Genomic DNA, 18,582 nt, shown 5'->3' on the forward strand with positions numbered 1-18,582 from the left:
AGACAAAGGGTAAATTACACTTTAACCCCCTGTGGTTTGCCCCAAAAACACGAAGCTTCCCTGTAGTTTCATTTGTAACATTTAAATCCCTAAACTTAATACTAAACTATAATTTTGGACGGAAGTAACAGAAGTAATAAAAAGTCATAAATACCCTTAGATATTTTCTACTCAGTCATTTTATTTGTAGTACTTCGTATCTCTATTTCCATCTTCTCTCTCTCTCTCCATCTTCTCTCTCACCGTGAGCTCCATGTCGCCACCACCTTTCAACACCAAGCCAACATGTGCATCTAGCTATACCACGTCAAGCTATATCAGCAGACGTGCCTCAGATCAATGTATTTGTCGTAGTGATCTACTTCCTTGTAATAACCAGTACCTGTGTTAGCAACAACTAATTTAACCTGTGTATCGTTTTCAGCTAGCAGCATGCTCGTAAGCTCCTTAACATTAACTGGCTGATACCAATAATTACTTTTGGAACACAAAAGCATAGAAGATCTAATTTCGTTTTTCAAGAACTCAGGAAATGTACAAATCTGATCACTTGGGTTGTGAAATGGTAATTTACTTGCCTTCACTTCATTACTCTCTCCTGTCTTCCAAAAAGAATTGATTCCCAAATCTTCCATGTCAACATCAGCGGCAAAGCTTTTGCAGGCATCAACAATGGGCCGATACCCAGTACATCGACAGAGATTTCCCGCAATAGCCTTTTCAGCTTCTGAAACTGTCAGCTTGGAGAATCCTGGAGGGGGCTCCGCCCGTGGTGCCTTTTCAGCATTGATAAGAGCCGAGAAGAGCGAAATGCACATTCCGGGTGTACAAAATCCACATTGAGAAGCATGGAAACTGAAACAATAGTTTGATAGAGAGAGAGAGAGAGAGAGAGAGAGAGAGAGAGAGAGAGAGAGACTGAATTGTCTGTAATTGTGTATGCAAGTTTACAAAGAGAGTGCACTCTCTTTATAGAGAGGATATGATGCATTGGATGCCCACCGAAAGCATAAAGCATTTACAATATAAAAGATAAAGCTATGCTAAAGCTATAATTCTAAGCTATGATGCTATAACAGCTATTAACAATTATACACTAACATCCCCCCGCAAACTCAAGGAGGGAAAGCATCAACCAAGTTGAGTTTGGAAACAAGATCATTGAAGCGTCCAGGAGGATGAGCCTTAGTGAAGATATCAGCGGGTTGATCGATTGAAGCAATAGGGAGAAGATGAACAGTACCACAGGTAACATGCTGGCGAATGAAATGACAATCAATCTCAATATGTTTGGTGCGATCATGAAAAACATCATTGTGAGCAATCTGAATGGCACTCTGATTGTTACAATAGAGAGGGGTAGGACCAGAAGAAGAAACACCCATATCAACAAGGAGCCAGCGAAGCCAGAGAAGTTCTTGAGTAGTATCAGCAAGAGCTCGGTATTCAGCTTCAGTGCTAGAGTGGGCAGTGAGGGATTGTTTTTTGCTACGCCAAGCAAGAAGAGAATCCCCTAAGAAGAAGCAGAATCCCGTGGTAGAGCGTCGATCCGTAGGATCCCCAACCTAATCAGCATTGGAAAAGGCACGCAGTTCAAGAGAGGAGGAAGCAGAGAAGTGAAGGCCATGGAACATAGTGCCTTTGAGGTAGCGAATGATGCGGAGTAGAGCAGTATAGTGGGGAGTGCGAGGAGCCGACATGTACTGACTGACAATGTGAACAGCATAGTCAATGACAGGACGAGTCACTGTGAGATAGACAAGACTGCCGACGAGCTGGCGATAAAGAGTAGCATCGGAGAGAAGAGTCCCATCGAGAGGAGTGAGACGAATCTGAGGATTAACTGGAGTAGAGGTAGTTTTGCAATCAGTAAGACCAGCATGAGCCAGAAGATCGGATGCATATTTGGCCTGGGACAAATAGGAACCAGTAGAATCATGAGAGACTTCAAGGCCTAAGAAGTAGTTAAGAGTACCAAGGTCCTTCATCTCAAACTGACGGTGGAGAAACTGTTTGAGGTGGAGAATACCAGCTTCATCATTACCAGTGATAATCATATCATCCACATACAGAAGAAGAAGAGTGGTACCATGAGGTGTAGTCCATATAAAAAGAGCAGAGTCATAGGAGCTAGAGGTGAACCCGAAGTCATGAATGGTAGAACTGAACTTAGCAAACCAAGCACGAGGCGCTTGCTTGAGGCCATAGAGAGCACCCTGTAGTTTGCAAACCTGATGAGGTGGAAAAGTGGACCCAGGTGGAGGTTGCATGTAGACCTCCTCAAGAAGATGACCATTGAGGAAAGCATTTTTGACATCCATCTAAAAGAGCCCCCAGGGGCAAGTAGCAGCAACAGCAAGTAAACTACGAACAGAGGTAAGCCGAGCAACAGGAGAGAATGTCTCCTCATAATCAATACCATATTCCTGGTTGAAACCCTTGGCAACAAGACGAGCTTTGTAGCGTTCAATAGAGCCATCAGAATGTGTTTTGATTTTGTAAACCCATTTGCAGCCAATCGCAGTCTTGCTAGGAGGAAGATCAACAAGATCCCAAGTATGAGTTTTGTCTAAGGCCTGGAGTTCATCAGTTATAGCTTGCTGCCAAAGAGGATTAGTACAAGCCTCACGATAGGAGGTAGGTTCATAAGTGGAGAAGGCAGCAGATCCAACAATATAATCACGAAGATGGATAGGAGGTTGAGTTACCCAGCGTGGTCGACCCGTAGGAGGATTGGTAGGAGGAAGAACCGGTGGAGAAGGAGGTGTGGCAATGAGAGGTGGACCTTCAGGGAGAGCAGGCTGGACGGGATCAGGAGTGAGCAAGGGCGTCTCGATGAAGGTGGAACCTGTATCAAAATCATCAGAGAAAAGATCTATGGAAGGATTAGTAAACAGTACATTAGTGGAAAGTGCGGGTAAGTGAAAGGAGGATAGTGAGGAAAACATTTGGTGCTCCTAGAAAATGACATGTCGGGAGATACAAAGACGTTTAGAGAGAGGATCCCAATAGCGAAAGCCTTTATGTTCAATTCCATACCCAAGAAAGCAACAAAAACGAGAACGAGGTTCAAGCTTGGTGTGTTCATGGGATTGAAGCAGAACAAAGCAGGTAGAGCCAAAAACCCGAAGATTGGCGTAAGGAGAGGGAGTGCCTGCAGACGTTCAAAGGGAGTTTGATTATGGATGACAGGGGTAGGAGCACAATTGATAGTGTAAACAGCAGTGAGGGCAGCTTCCCCCCAAAAGTTTTCAGGGCAGGAAGAAGATAGAAGGAGAACGCGAGTAGTGTCAAGAATATGCCTATGTTTCCGTTCAGCGCGGCCATTTTGCTGGGACGTGCCAGCACAGGAACGATGAGGCAGTGTACCATGACGCTGAAGAAAGGAAAGGAAATCTGAATCTCGATATTCCATAGCATTGTTAGAGCGAAAAATTTTGATGGCTTTGGAGAATTGGGTGTGGACCATTTGGGCAAATCTATAATAAATGTGTTTAAGTTTAGACCTATTTTTCATGAGAAAAAGCCAAGTAAACCAGGAAAAATCATCAATAAAAACAATAAAATAGCGAGATTCCCCCATAGTAGTAGTAGGGAGGGGCCCTAAATATCCGAATGTATAAGATCAAAAGGTGCAAGGGAAACAGAAGTACTTTTATTAAATGATAAAGCAGGTTGTTTGGCAAGTTGACAGGGTATAGAATCGAAATTATCTGGAATTACATGACTCAACTGTCCACTAAAAACCAAAGACTTTAAGCGATTAACAGAAATATGCCCTAAGCGACAATGCCAAAGATGAAAGGGAGATAATGAGGAAGTAGATGCAGGAGTAGCGATCTGAGGAGAGGCAGGAACATGAAGGTGAATGAGTTCATAGAAACGTCCATGCTTACGGCCGATCCCAATAGTCTGCCCCGTCTGAGGGTCCTGTACCAAACAATCAGTAGCAGAAAATATGACAGTTAGACCAAGTTCACATAATTGACCAATGGAAATAAGGTTTAAGGTGAGAGCAGAGATATGATAAACTTGAGGTATAGATAAAGAAGATGTGGAAACAGTACCAACATGACGGACAGACATGAGGGAACCATCAGCAGTATGAATTGAGGGAATATGAGGAGATGAAGAGATGGAAGAAAATATAGTAGAACTGGAGGTCATATGATTACAACAGGCAGAGTCAAAATACCAAGAAGAGTTACTTGGGATCACAGACAAAGCAGTAGGAGAAGGTGTACCAGAAGGGGAGAGAAGATGTTTGAGCATGGCCTCTACATCTGTTTGAGAAAAGCGAGGGGTAGACGGAGCAGGTGACTCAGAGAACCCCTCAGAGGCAGTAGCAGCAGTGTGATGAGACTGATTCCCGGAAGCAGCAGTAACAGTGTGATGAGACTGATTCCCGAAACGATAAAAGCTCCCCCGGGAAGAGCCACCGCGAGAGGAGTGGCTATTGGAGGATGATCGGGATGGGTTGCGAAAACAATCTTGTTGCAAATGACCAGGACCAAGTTTGTTGCAATAGCGGCAGGATCTGACGGGGCAATTGACCAGGAGATGTGTTGAAAGAAGGCCCCGATTCTAACAATAGAGGCAGACAGTGGTCCGCTAGGTAAATGATGGCCGGTACAGAGGAGTGGCAAGAACAGAGTCCACATGATGAGTTTGAAGACTACCGAGACGAGTCTCCTCTGATAGCAACTCAGAAATTGCTTGTTCAAGAGTGGGCAATGGATGACGATGAAGCAGAGAGACACGTACGGGCTCAAAAGAGGAAGTAAGAGCCATGAGAAAGTGCACCAACCTTTGCTGATTGCGATAGATAGTAAATAAAACGGCATCTTCTCGGTCATGCCAAGTTGGTTCTGAAAGAGCAAGTTGATCCCAAACAGAGTACATTTGAGAAAGGAAGTCATTAATGGACTGAGTGGATTCTTGGCGCATACGGTGAAGTTGGTTCTGAAGTTGATATTGACGGGCAAGACCAGTAGTCTGGTATCGTTCTTTCAAAAAATTCCAGATGGCTTTTGCAGGAGTAGCTACAGAGTCAAGCTGAAAGCGACCAAACTGAAGATTGATAGAGGTAACAGAGGTATTTCGAAACTAGGTAATGATTTGGTAATTCTGACTGTCCCATTCCTCAAGTCGGTCTTCATATGTAGCAGTAGTAGCAGTAGTTTCATTAGTGTCACTGTCTTTCACCGGTTTGGTCACATCCCTGATGATAATTCGCCAGAGCTTCTTTCATTTGAGGAAGGAAGACATGGCTTGGGCCCACAGAACATAGTTTGAACCATTCAAAATAACGGAAATGGGATGGGAGGCATCATGACGATCCATAATAATAGTTGAATCGGGCTAAATTAATAGGAATAGACCTGTAGGAGCAAAATTAGGTAAAACAGAGTGTACCAATGAGTCCGGAAGGTCGAAAATAGCTAGGAAATATGTACTGTGTAGAGATGATGTCAGCAGAATGTAAGATGATGTCAGCGGTGCACGTTAGCAAAACTGGCGCACGCGCGACTCACAATAGCAGGATGGCGCAGGTGGGTGCACGATAGTGGAACGGCGCAGGTGCGGCTCGTGGTAGAGGGATGGCGCACGCGGGTGCACGGTAGCAGGCGCGGCGCATGAAGGAGCAGACCTGAAGGCACGTGAAGGCGCGTGTGAGAGTGGCGACGGAAGAAGAGACGCACCGATCACAAATGAGGCGCGTGAGAGCGCGTGAGGGAGTTTCTGATGACGTGCGTGGTGCCGTTGGAATTGTAAGGAGATTCCGAGCTGTTTGGTGTAGTTCCACTGTGTACAGGACTAAACACCAAAATTGAAAAATGCCAGAATTGTATACCTGGGCTCTGATACCATGAAACAATAGTTTGATAGAGAGAGAGAGACACTGAATTATCTATAATTGTGTATGCAAGTTTACAAAGAGAATGCACTCTCTTTATAGAGAGGATATGATGCATTGGATGCCCACTGAAAGCATAAAGCATTTACAATATAAAAGATAAAGCTATGCTAAAGCTATAATGCTAAGTTATGATGCTATAACAGCTATTAACAATTATACACTAACAGAAACCAGCAAACCTTTGGTTGATTGGGTGAAACCCATGTTTACTATTTCCAAGGCCTTTAGTTGTAGTAATTGAACACTTGTTTACACTACAAAGAAGTGTAAGACATGAACTTACTGTAAAATTTTCAACTTCTTCATCCACGGGATTATACTTTGACAGTAGAACAACACAAGCACCACAACCACAACCACAAAGTAAAGCAGCATGAGAGAAACCAACAAAGTAAAGCAGCAACCAGGTGACGAGCTCTAAACCCACCACTCCTTTCACCACTATGATTGGAACTTTCTCTCTCTAGAGAAAATCTAGAGAGAGACTCTTTGCAACATGAGCTACACACCGTAAGCTTAACCAGCCAAGAAACCAGACTGGACTAAGCTCAAACACAACCACAACCATGCGTGTTGAGACTAACAAAACCAACGGCAAGAAGCAAAGCAATGATGCATTGGAACAACACCAAAACTCAATACTGGTGGTACCAACTTCACAACATGATCTAAACTTCCCATCTTGAAGACCCAAGCTGGATAGAGGAAGAAATCCTGAGGAAGAAATCCTGAGATAATCTGCTCAATTTCAGAGGCCTCAATCTGTTTGTTGCATATTTATATAATGAGGGGAGAGAGAAAGGGTGTTTTGGTCCAAAAATGTAATGTTTTTGGCAGGAGAGAGTGCTGCTTACACTTTCATGCTCGTGAATCTCACACTCTGGTTAAATAAATGGATCTGTCAAAAATTACAATTTGGTATTTAGTTGTTACAAATGAAACTACAGGAGGGGCTCCGTGTTTTTGAGACAAACCACAAGGGGTTAGATTATAATTTATCCTAAGACAAACTATGCTTAGCTGAGACAGATTGGTGAAAGGCAATTTAAGCATATTATTATTTAATAAGCAACATAACTCATGTTTTGGTGTGCCATCTTTCCTTACCTTTCTGGCAATGATGCAAATACAAAAAGTGCATAGAATGCAATGTTACATTTTGATAAAGTATGGTAAATTAATGTAATACTATTTTATGATGTGAGGTTGTTGGTTCAACTTTTAAGATGTTTATTTTTCTATCCTGTGATGGGATTGTATGTAGTAGTGATTGTTGCATTAAAGGGTAAATTACGCTCATTTCTCTTGAAATTTAAAAAAAATAGAGTTAGACTTACATTTTTGATATAATTACACTAGTATCTCTTAAGTTTTTCCCTAAACATTAGCGAGGTGAGTAATCCAATGTGAGACCCATCTAAGCACTATTGCATTCCATCCACCTTTTTTGTTAAAGAAATAAAAAAAGAGAACAAATTATATTTGTATTGTTATTCATTGCCAGACATATGTCGAAAATAACTCTGCAACTAGGCTGAGAAACTAGGAGCGTTTAAATCTCATTTGTCATCTTGTATACACACAAAACACGCGTGCATATAAATACACACCAAAATAATAATAAAAATTAGCGAAAAATCCATTTTAAAGAGTGTAAGGTATTAGGTCTTACGAATATATATATATATATATATATATATGTATGTATATATATTTTTTTGACTGAAAAGTATACTCTTTGTGAAATATTGTGGTGAGAAGTACATTTTGTTATTTTGGAGGATATTTTGTTTCCAATTTTACCCTTTAATCTATCTGTTAAATTTTTTTATCTGTTCAAAATTTTTCAATCTATCTATTCAAATTTGTATCTATCTGTTCAATTATTTTTCCCTTATCAGTTTAAAATTTTCCTCTATTTGTTGAAATATGTATTAATTTTTTCTTATCTATTGAACACATATGCTTTTTGTTTTTTTCTATCTGTTGAAATAGACAAACAGATAGAACCATACAAATTATTTTTTCATTATCTGTTCAATTTTTTCCTATCTGTTGAAATATATGTTAGTTTTTTTATCTGTCCAAATTAACACCCTCTTGAATATGTGTTCAATTATTAATATGTGTTCAATTATTTATTTATTTATTATTTTTTTATGTATTGAAATAGACACAAACAGATACAACCATACAAACACAAGTTCTATATAAATTTCTTTGGAACAATAATTTAACAAATTTGACCATTTAAATTGATTCTATACAAAAATTTGGAAATTACTATCTGTTTGTGTGAGTGTGTGTGTATATATATATATTTTGGTAAAAGAAGTAACAAGAATGGAGGATATCGTTGGTGGAAGAGGATGATGAGGGTTTGATGGAAGTGTAGCATGGAGTGAAATTAGGGATGGTGTTGTCGACTGTCGTCGCTTCTTTGAGGAAGAGGGTCTGTGGGAGGCAAATTAATGGATGACGTAATGAAGAATATGCATGCTGTAGCCTTCTAGCCATTAGGCAACACGACATCGTTATGGTCTCTCTGTCTTTACCGCCGTTGATGGAGACAGATTAGTATAAATAGCTCACGATAGTTAGATCTCGACCTACAACTCAAATTTGACTTAGTTTTCTTTGTATTTTGCATTAGTTTTCTCGGATTTGACGGAGCCACCAGAGGAGGAGGAGGATGAGCCGAGGTGGCGGCGGTGGCATCGATGTAATCGCGGGGAGCCTTATCAACGATGAGTAGAGAAAATGAAGATGTGAGAGAGAGTGAGAGAGAGAACAAAAACAAAGACATATATGATATATATACATATGGATCGCTTAGATTTGTGTCACTACGGTTGTTCTTTTTCTATGAGGTCGGCGTAGTACTTGAGGTGGTTCCAACTGCGGAAGAGGGCGAAGTCCCATTAGACAGTGAAGAGAAAATGATGAGTAGTGGTCGGAGATGAACTAGACGATGGTGGTGATGGAATTGAGGGAAGGGATCTAGCTGTCACGACCCAAACCCGCTCCTAAAAGTTTGGCACCGTAACCGGCCAGTAATCCAAGATTACCACAGGCCTTCCTGTACAAAACGTAAATAATCGGTGCTAGCGGAAGCAAAGACAAAATACCAAGAGTCCAAAGAGCTGTGCATCTATATGAACAAATATTTACATGCCAAAAATGTTAATTTACCCACTTACATTACATAACATATAACGAAGTAACAAACACAAAACATAGGCACGTGCCACAAGTGTACAACAAAAACAAAGCTGCTATCGGCCTTCCAGGCCTAGCCCCAACTCGGAGGCACCCAAAACACCTGGTAGGCTTCAAAACGGCGGCTCGGTTCAAGACTCCGCCTAGGCTTGACTCCCAAAACGCTCACCTATAATACATATATATACAAACAGTGAGCTAAAGCCCAGTGAGTAACATTAAAGTAAAGGAGTAGTGAACGAATTCCACATATAAGGTATTCATAACATAAATCATTTATAAACATTCATATCAGAACGTAACATAATGGTACATCTCATAGGATACAACATATATCGTCTTCTGACTAGAGAATCGGTTCCGGTTACCGATTAACAGATATCACCACAATGAAGTGGCTAACGAGATCTCGTATCACGTATATGTCATGGACCCGAACTAATGTGCCGTCCCCCATGACTTGGGACTATCCGTAGATGCCATACTAGTTTCGCAAATAGGATATTCGTTCACAGAATCAAGATAGCACTTTGAGAAAACATAGCGTATCAATAACAGTTAAAACATAATTTTTATCAACATAACTTTACAGAAATGTTACTCACAGTGGGTTTTCTAAACCGGTTGCACGGTCTTCGAGGTTTGACCTACAAATACAAACATTCATAGCACAATTTCTTAACACACATAAACATCAAGTCACCGAATCAATTAGTGGATTCTATTCTTTTCTTACTTTGTTTCATGTTTATGAGATGCTAATGGATGCGTATAGCATGTGAAAATCAAGTAAATGAAGGCCCGGAAGTCAGAAAACAATAAAAAAACAAAATTGGAAAATGTGCACTGTTTGGCCGCACGTGCGGTGGCCCAGGCCGCATGTGCAGTGGCTTGGCCGCTCGTGCGGTGGCCTAGGCCGCACGAGCGGTGGAACTGCAGTAGCCAAAACACTGTTTGGCTACTCGAGCGATGGCCCGGGCCGCTCGAGCGGTCTGGGTGAAAAACCAGTCCGAATTTCTGCTAAACCGTGGGTCTTTCTTTTTGCCAAATTAACCTCAAAATCATAAAACTCAAGGCCCAAACACTTGAAAACAACTTAAATTAAACATCATAACTTCAAAATAAAATCCAAATGCATTATATAAAGGATCAAACCTTGACTTGAGATGAAATTTCATAAAACATGCTCATAAACTCAAAATTCATGGAGGTTGCTCACAATTAAAGAACTAAGTGCAAAGTAAATACATATGCACAAGAATTTCATGCACTCATGCTAAGATCTTGAGTTAACTTGCTAGATGTCAAGGATCAAACAACCTAATTTCATAACAAATCTTACCTTAGATGGTTAATTGGAGAAGGTTTAGCTTGGTTTCCCCTTTCTATCTTCTTTTTCCCCTTGGTTCCCTTTCTTTCGAACTCTCTCTCCCTTTCTCAGATATTTTCTTCTTTTGTTTTGAGTCAAACAAGGGTCCTTAGCCTTGTCTTTAGTTATATATATATTTGTGCCAAAAAGTTGAGCCAAACATCGCTTAGCGAATCAAACGAAAATCAATTTTCAATTAAATTTCCCAAATGGCTCTAAAAATTCCCGGTAACACATAGGCGTGTTCAATTTCGTTTTCCGAACCCATTACAGTCATCAATTTCAGTCCCGAAGTTGTAGCCTCAACAGATATTTTTCCAATTCAAACAGATAGTCCCTAATTAATTCATATTAGTGCATAATTAATTACGGATAATTGTGACATGCGTTTTGGGCCGTTACACTAGCTTTCTCCAATTATATACTCATTGTGAGAAGACAGAGAAATATGAGAGGGAAATAAGTAGAATGACAGTAGAGATTAGAAGGAAATAAAGAGAGAGAGAGAGAGAGAGAGAGAGAGAGAGAGAGAGAAAGGAGGAGAGAGAAAGAGAGAGAAAAGAGAAATGGGTTTGTAGAGAGAGAGAGAGAGACTGATAAAGAGAGAATGAGAAGAGAAAGACAGAGTTTTGGACAGATAAAACAAAAAATTTACTTGTATAGATTCAAAAAGATTTAACAATCGTTGAAGAGAGTAGAATAAATAATGGTTAGTTTGGTCATTTGGGTAAATTACAAATATACTCCTGAGGTTTGCTTAAAGTACATATTGTTTTATGTGGTTTGAAAAATTACAAATACCCAATTGTTAGAATTTTTTATTTACCAAATTAACTAAAAAAAAAGAAATTCGTAATTGCTCTCCCAAATAATAATAAAATTACATAAATTATTAATTGAAACATATTTCTAACATCATTAAAAATTGTTAACTGATTTAATGATTTATTAATAAAAGTGACGATTTATTATGAAATTAAAAATCTCATGGGTGAAATATAATTTTCAAAACTACAGGGGCGATTCGTATTTTAATCAAATCTCAATAGATGTATTTGTAATTTATCCTTAGATGCTAGGTTTATGGCCCGAGTACCGTAATAATAAATAAAATAGAATAACCAGGAATAAGTGCAACATTTGATGAAGAAACATGAATTAGGGATTAGGGCAAGAATTAATTATCCAAAAAAAGACTGTACACAAATATATTTCTCTTTGACCCTATTATTTTTATGATAGATGCTAAATCAATTCATGAGGACACTTTTATTTTCTCCGTTTTTTTTTAATGAATAAAAATGCATATGCAGAAAAACAACCCTTTTCTTCTGTTGTTAATTATCAAAAGGACAAATAAAATAAAATGATAGCTTGTAAAACGAATTACTTGCCTTTAAAATCCTATTTCACGTGATCGAACTAATGTCATATATTAGAGTTGGAGTTTGATACGATTAAATACTCAATATCTGGAGTTATTGGCGGAGTCAAGAAATTAAGTTAGAGGGACACTTATTAATTATAATTTTTTATTTTAAAAAAAATCATGATCAACATTAAGATAATAATAATTTTAAGAGCTAAATTTAAGCATAAGAAATTAAAAATCATTATTAATAGGAACAAATCAAAATTCTATAATAGAGTGTAATAGCGCGGTGCGGGTTGGTGATATAAGTTTGTAATTTTAGCATAAACAATTATGGATCAAAATTCCTAATTTTAGAAAATAAAAACGCATCATTTATGGCACAAATTATTATAAAATCTATTTAATTTTTATTTGATAGAAAATATTAAAGAGATGATATTGCTTATAAATGATGTGTTTTGAATGAAAATTATTAAATAGTCTTAGAGTACCATATGTTGTTGCCTATGTGATGTTCAAAGCATAAGAAATCACAAATCACATTAAGTAGTTTGTCAACTACTTGAAAATAATGAGTTAATTATATTCAATCCATAAAATTTCTCGCTACACTATTGGTTTAGACTACTACATAAACAATACCACATAGTGTTCCAAAAGCATTAAATAACTACTTATTGTGAACAATACAATAAATCCTTAACTTAAGAAAATGTTAAGAAAAAAAAGAATACATTTTGTATATGACTACAAAACAAAAACAAAAAAAGTTCAAAATTGAAGGGGGGCACGTCACCCCCTAGGCCTTCTTTGGCTTCGCCCCTATCTGGAGCTGATCATAAAGTAATTTTTTAAATTCCAATTTTATTATTTAACAATAAATAAGTGAAAAAATACATTACGTTAGTTTAACTATGTTTCTTCTCCTGTGATTTCTTTCACCATGCTAGCCATTACTATTTCTCATTTCTCCATTATTAGCTTGCCAGCGAGAAAGCTTTCAGATGTAGTCTCAAATTTGATTCATGACCCCGATCTGGTACTTCTAAATGTGTTGTTATACGTTAGGTCACCATCTCAGATCTAGGATATTTTATTTTGTAGTGTATACAGAGCCAGAGATGAAGGTACCAAAGCTACTAGCTGCGACAATGAATGAATCATGAAAGTGATTAGTATTGTTTACTTGTTGATTATTTTTTATTTTTATTTTTATTTTTTTGTTTCAATAATATTTTTATGTAGAGGTTTTCTCTTTTTATGGAGGTTTTCTCCTCCTTATGTGGAGGTTTATTTTTTTTCCTATATGCCTTGCATTGAGATTTTCTTTATCCTTTTTGAATCTATTTTATACTCCAATATATTTTATTAGATGAATTATTATTAAATGCGTAATATATTAAGTTTTGTAATCTCTTAAAAAAAGAAAAGAAAAAAAAACTACATAAAATACCTTACTCTAACATTTGGGGTTAAGCCTAAAGGTCTGACCAATATATTGATTCCATATTATTTAAAAGAAAAAGAAAAATATTTGAAATCCTTTTGGAGATGATCTTCACACTTTCAAAATAATCATGATCTTTCATGCATTATAAAATCTACTCATATATATATAAAATTTATATCATAAATAATTTAGATTTATAAAGATCTTGCGAGGATAACATTTTAATCATTACGCAAATAAAAACAAATGAAGGAACGGGTAGATATCTGAGAGAAAGTTGAAGAAAAGGGTAGAGATTTGAGAGAGGTAGTGGGATCCAACCTAAAAAAAAAAAATTTAAAAAATAAAAATAAATTGAGTAATGTAGTGTGCCCAGCAGCAAAAGCAAAGCTCATTTCAATGTTGTAATTGGAGGGCATGCTTTGGGCCCCGCATTTCATTGAAACGTGCATGGAGTTTTATTATTATCTAGGACAAAGAAAGATGGTGGAGCCATGGAGATGGAAGAGCAACATCAAATCAAGCTACAATCCAATGACACAAACATTCCATCTAAACCCCCCCTATGTATTAGTAAATTATATCGTTTCGCTCTCCAATTTTAACGAGCTTTTACTTTATTTTTTGTAATTTAATTTTTTTTTTAAATTTAAAACTCACTCTAATTGCGGTGCAATGTGGTTTTTTTTGCCAATTATTATTAATATTTTTGTTTATAGAAAAGGTTGATTCTATTTACACCACTAATTTTTTCAGTACATATTATTAGTAGATTAAATTTATATTGTAATAATATCCTTTAGTGAAATGACTATAAGGACAACATGAGATATATTCTATTTAGGGTTAATTACACTAATAGTCCCTATAGTTTGGGGCTTATGTCACTTTGGTCCCTGACTTTTCAATTGTGATACATTTGACCTTGAATTTTGAATCTTATTCCAAATAAGGACAATTGAAAATATTATTAGATTATTTAAGGGTAAAATCGTCAATTTGATAAAATATAAACTAATTTGACAAAAATAAATGTCAAAAAAATATTTTTAATTTTTTTAAAATTATTTTTATCCACCAATGATAAAATTATATAAAATTAATAAAAATTAAATAATTAATTTTTTTAAAATTAATTTTACATGATCATCATCCAAACACATAATAAAAATTAATTTGGTAAAAAAAATAAATAAATGTCTAAAAGATTTATCAATTCTACATAATTTTATTTTTAGTAGGTTGAAATAATTTTTAAAAATTAAAAAATATTTGTTTGACATTTATTTTTGTCAAATTAGTTTATATTTTATCAAATTGACAATTTTACCCTTGAAAAATCTAATTATATATTCAATTGTCCTTATTTGGAACATGATTCAAAATTCAGGGTCAAATGTGTCACAATTGAAAAGTTAAGAACTAAAGTGACATAAGCCCCAAACTACAGGGACTATTTGTGTAATTTGTCCTTCTATCTATTTAAAAATTTCATATTTCAAACACAAATACTCTTCACACACCATCATTCCTATAGGGTTTAGGGTATTAACATATAAATATTATATTTCTTCGATATCTTCACCATTAATATACACTCGTGATATCATTCATTATCAAGTAGCTCACTTCATTCTCTTCTCCATTATGCTTATTTTTCAAACTCAAAACATAATTGTCTTTGATGATTTAGGATTTAAGAACATTGAAAAATTAAGTTTATGACTTAACTTTTTGGTTTTTTATTTATCTCATTTGTATGATGGGAAGATGAGTTGTTCGTCATGTTCGGATAACCAGAGTTGAAATTTTACACAATCTTCGATTATTTGTATTTAAACAATATAATTTTGTTCAAATTATTAATATTGTCCACATATTAAATGTCCATACATAAAAAATTGAACAGTTTAAGTTAGTTCAGTTAAAATAAATTAAACTTTTATTCATTGTTCAAATATAAATTTTTGAACACATTAAGTTTGTTCAACTCTGTATTCTTAAATATGACTAATTTGATGAATTTGTTAAATTTTTTACAAAATACTATACCTAAATTTTTTACGAAATAATATACTTATCCAACGTCACAATATTAAAACTGATTGTGTTGTTGACTATAAAAGTGAATTTATTACTTAAAAGGTAGGCTCATGTTTCATCATCTTGACCATTAACATACACTTATGAATCAATGGTGAGAATGGTAATTAGAAATGTCGATGAGAGATGAGAGTTCAACATTGACAATGAAGATCAACATCGGCGAAGATGGAGGCCGAATGAAACTTCTGCTGACGATGAAGATCAAAACTGACAAATGTGATCACTGTTCTGAAGATTGTTGGGGCTTTTTTGTTGTGTGTAGTGGTGAAAAAGAAGAGTTTTTGATGTGGATAATGGTGTGCATTTAAATAGTTAGTGATGTGTTAATATATGGTTAGTGATGGAGAGTTAAGGTGTGAAATAAGATATTTTTAAACCCTACAAATTATTTTGTGTATGTATTAAGTAATAATCTATACTGAGAGTATTAGTGGTGTGTAAATAAAATCACCGTATAAAAAAATGACTAGTGTGACACACTTGGACATTTTAACAATTCTCATCCAAAAAATAAAAATGAATAAATTACATCAGTGATTCCTAATCTTATTTGAATTCTTCTTTGGTCTCTTCAGTTTCTCAAATGTTATTTTCTATCTGAAATAGTAACGGATAAAATGATGAAGGGACTCCATTAAAAGCGAATTAAAAATAAGATTAAAATTGATGAAATTAACAAAGTGAAATCTTGTAAAACATTAAGACCCATAATGTAATACTCATATATATATCATCAATATTATTATCTATAATTTAGGTAGTTCTATTTACTCATCACAATTTATTTCAACACACACCATTAAGATCGCATTCACACACATTTTGATTTTTTTTGAATTTTGTTTAGTTCACACCATTTTATTTCAATGAGATTTTTATTGATAAATCTCATTTAGAAGTGTTCTAACTTAAAAAGTCTATGAAAGATTTTTTTAACCCACTTAATCTCATGTATTTATACTTTTATTTTATAATTTTTTTTTTCTTGATTTACATTATTTACTTAGACTTTTATGCCTTTATATTTAATATTGATATTTAATGTTGGGGGAGGAGAGAGAAAGGAAAGGACCAAGGCATAAAAAATTTTATACACAAATTAAATAACATCGATGCTATTATTTTATATTATTATATAATGTGAATATACTTTTAATTGACAACATGTTAAAAATAATGTGAACATTCTCTCTCATCTAATATAAATATATTTTTAATTGACAACACATTTAAAATAATGTGAACATTCTCTCTCATCTGATGTAGACGTTCACAATACCTTTATGAAAAATAAACTCTCATCTAATGTAGTGATGTGGACGGTCACAACATGTGAACTTTTTTATTTTTAAAAATAGCTTTCATTATATTTTTAATTGACAACATATTGTTATTCACAACATGTAGTGATGTGAACGTTCACAACATGTGAACATTCTCTCTCATCTAATGTAGTGATGTGAACGTTCACATTCGTATGTTTTAGTATGAATATTCACATCATGTAATTGACAACAAAATGACAAAAATTCATTTCAAATTAATATGAATCTAATAATGTGAATATTCATATCATGTAATTGACAACACAATGACAAAAATTTATTTCAAATTAATATGAATATAATGACAGTCAACATCTTAATACATGGAAACTATCAAAACATAATAACAATTAACATTAAATATCAACATTAATAGGGACATGAGAGATTGTAGGTATTTTGGTCTTCTTACTTCAAATAGGATTTAATAGAATAATCAAAACGAATATAGGTTGAATGGAATAAAACTCTTAGAAAGAGGATTTATAAAAAAAAACTCCCTATTTCAATTCCCCCAATTTTCAAATTTTAACTCTAACCCTAACCTTAACATGAACCAACACTTTTCTCCACCAATCCTCCACTTTTTACAACCATTCCCTTCCTATTTTGTCCCTTCTTCACCCCAACACCCTTCGTGTCACCTCTTATCTTTCAACCCATTCCTACTTGAACAGCCTTCTCTGTTGCCACCCCTAGTCCTCTCTTTTCATCCCTAGATCTAAAAACCTAAATCCTAAATTTCTCTCGCTCTCTCATTGGAAGGAAGAGGTTGTGGGAGATGAGGGTTACGAGAGTGAGTGCCGCAGTGGTAGGGATGGTTGGTGACGACAAAAGGGTTGTGATAAGAGGTGGAAGTGGCTGATGGGAAGGTGTGTACATTTTGTTTTCAATAGTAATTTGTTAAAGGGACAAAATTATAATTAAAATAAAATAAAATGGTGTATTGAGAAAATTGGTGGTGCGCAAATAGAAGCTTCTATACTATCTATTATTATATTTTTCATCTATTTATACTATATATAAAGTGAACACCCATGTTGGTTTCTTGAAACCTTGACTTCTTTGTGTGACAAGTGAATTTCTCAATTTAAATAAAAAAATAGGTTAATTACTCAAAAGTTATATTTGTAATGTTCATGTTCCATTAAATCCTATTTTATTGTTTTTAACCAGTGAGGTCCTATCAGGGCGGAGCCACGTTGGGCTTATGGGGGTCACGTGCTCCTTGGGTTTTGGGAATATTTTTTTTTAAAACATAAAGAAAATATATTAAATAAAAAAAATTATAAAAAAATTATTTAAAGTGAAATGCAATGACATTTTTAAAATTATGAGAACAATAATGGTTATTTTGATTGAAAATAAAGAGGCTATAATAAGTCATATTACTATCTATAAAAATGTTAATATAATGGTGATGTCTATCATTATTGACATGCAAACATAATTAATTTCAATGAAGATATAGAATTTATTGAATTGTTAGTTACATTTGACATGTGGAGTTTATCCTTCATGTGTTTCTTTCTATTTATAACTAAAATGACCACTATATAAATTATAATCAAGCAACACATCTTTAATTATAAAAATAAAAAAATAAAAAAAATTACAATAGGTCAGAACTAATATCAGAATGAGTCATAATTAACTATTACTTGATATATAGTCATAACTAAAATAACAACCACAAGAAGTTATTATTAAATTATATCTAACACTATAATGTGTTATAACTAAAGACCACGAAGATCATAATTGTGACATATGATAGACACTTTTTTTGCAGTATGTTTTATAGAATTTCTCTACTAA

The 18,582-nt window shown here is 35.2% G+C and overlaps 1 pseudogene; it reads right to left on the reverse strand.

Annotated features, from left to right (window-relative positions):
• Positions 1 to 317: 317 nt before the first annotated feature.
• LOC114266312 (putative aldehyde oxidase 4 pseudogene) lies at positions 318 to 818 on the reverse strand (annotated as a pseudogene).
• Between the last annotated feature and the right edge of the window lie 17,764 nt (positions 819 to 18,582).

The sequence above is a fragment of the Camellia sinensis genome, chromosome 8 (genome assembly GCF_055761805.1).
Source record: "Camellia sinensis isolate YWXY chromosome 8, ASM5576180v1, whole genome shotgun sequence".
NCBI classification, from domain to species: Eukaryota; Viridiplantae; Streptophyta; class Magnoliopsida; order Ericales; family Theaceae; genus Camellia; species Camellia sinensis.